Source organism: Berghia stephanieae, chromosome 11 (assembly GCF_034508935.2).
Source record: "Berghia stephanieae isolate SIO BIC M18660-M18661 chromosome 11, UCSD_Bste_1.3, whole genome shotgun sequence".
NCBI lineage: Eukaryota > Metazoa > Mollusca > Gastropoda > Nudibranchia > Aeolidiidae > Berghia > Berghia stephanieae.
Window position 1 is genome coordinate 19,719,854 of NC_088370.1, and position 2,351 is coordinate 19,722,204.

Below are 2,351 nucleotides of genomic sequence, written 5' to 3' on the forward strand. Positions count from 1 at the left end.
TGTATTGTTTGTTTTTTTTTATTGAAATTTAGTTCGACTTGGAACTGGCGGGAATATATAATAAATTGTAAAGCAAATCGAGCATTTTTAATCAGTGGAAATGTGCTATATCAAAGGGGGTGATATGATATTGATATATTGCATCATCTAATAAAGAAATAAAGAAGCGATAGAAGACACATAAGTTGAAAAGCTGTTCTTTAAGTAGTCTTTCAGAGCCATTTGTCCCATGGAGCCGGAGTTTGTCCCGGTTTCTATACCGAACAAACGGACAATAGCAATTTCTTGCTACCCTTTGGATAAGACGCTAGATCCGTAGATAACATACCCAGCTATCCATTAACTGTTGGGTGGACAGGCGTGGGGATGGGAGGGGGGGGGGGAAATCTCGACTGCACCCGGGATCAATTTTGGTCCCTTTGCGTATGAAGCGAGTGCTCTACCCCGTCTGTCCTTTACATTATTATATCTTATAGATACGAACAATCAATCAATTCAGTGACAAAGACATTTATGATATCCTAGGCACATCATCTCACCATATTAAGCTTTTATTTCAACAATCTCTTCTTTAACTCATCCTCTTCCATATTTTCATATTCCTTTTTATCCTCCTCTTTATCCTCGTCATCGTTGTCGTCGTCGTCGTCGTCGTCGTCGTCGTCCTCCTCCTCCTCCTCCTCCTCCTCCTCCTCCTCCTCCTCCTCCTCCTCCTCATTCTCCTTCTCTTCTTCTCTTCTTCTTCTTCTTCTTCTTCTTCTTCTTCTTCTTCTTCTTCTTCTTCTTCTTCTTCTTCTTCCTCTTCTTCTTCTTTCTTCTTCTTCTTCTCTTCTTCTTCTTCTTCTTCTTCTTCTTCTTCTTCTTCTTCTTCTTCTTCTCTCTCTCCCCTCCTCCTCCTCCTCCTCCTCCTCCTCCTCCTCCTCCTCCTCCTCCTCCTCTCCTCCTCATCCTCCTCCTTCTCCTCTTCCTCCTCATCTCAAGGACAAAGACGAACACGTCAAATGCTATTTAATAGATAATATTATATATATCATAAAGGCGTTCATTACGATAATAGACTACAAAAGCTGATCTGACAATAAATAATATGATAGAGTGACCAATGGTTCCAAGTTACATAGTGGGCACGTTTAGCCCTCTCCTTACCAGCCATTTTCAGGGTTTTCCCCAAAACATCACATCCAACTAACAAAAATATATTTTTTATCACTCAAACACAATAGCAGTAAAACTCTTGCGATAAATAATTTCTGTAGCAAAACATTCTCTACAACCCACTGTTCGTTTTCTTTAAATTTGATGATGTACGAAAGAAATTTGACTCAGAAAAATGTTCCTTGTATGGTAACGGGTGTGACGATTATCCTATGGTTGGTAAGGAGAGAGTTAACAGTAGATATGCACAACAGAAACATACCGTAGCCATCGTTAACGCATAGCCTGACACTGACCAAAAAATTACGTCAAGAGACAAATCTTTGGCCACAAAAGAAAACAAATTGTGATTGTATTTAATAGTTCAACCAATGGGATCACTAGTTTCCTTGAGCTCCACTAACGACAATTCACTTGACGGTGCAAAACCCTAAAAAATTACATCAAACTATAGATAGTTCGAAGTTGACGTCATTCGGGTCTTTGTTATTGGTTTTTTTTTTTTTTTTGTTTTTTTTTTTTTTTTTTTGCCATCCGCGTTTATGAGGAATTCTCACTAAACTGTATTAACCTGACTAATAGGATTCAATAGTCGTAACGTCACTTCCTTCCTAATGACGCATGGTAACTTAGCAACACTGGCTCTAAACTATCGGAACAATGGCGGACGCCCGTATGAAATATTTCTCCGGCGAGCATAAAAGCGTATCCAGAGGAAAAAAAACATAAATTTGATCATGTTTTGACTTTTAAACATTCTGATCACAAGACATATGAAAAGTTCTAACCAGCTTCAAGAATAAATAAGTAATGATTTTCTTTGTTTAGAACCAAGATGGCCGCCGTTGCCGGGCGGCGTGACGTCAGACTACTGAATCCAATTATAAACGATCATGATTACACAAAGTTTTGTGTGTTGGCCAATTATACTTCCGGATGGCAATGTTGTGAACTTCTTAACCAAGCGCATACTATCTATAAGTCCTAGAGGTTTTAGTGTCAGGCTTTATATTATGTTAACGATGGCTACGGACATACACAACAAATGACACGTACAATACTTGATTTGGTACAACGTTAAAGGACACGCACACCAAACGATACGTACATACAGTAATGACAAGTACAATAAGTGAATGACATGACATTTGACTCGCACACATTATGACACGTAAAACAACCGGCACATGCAGCAC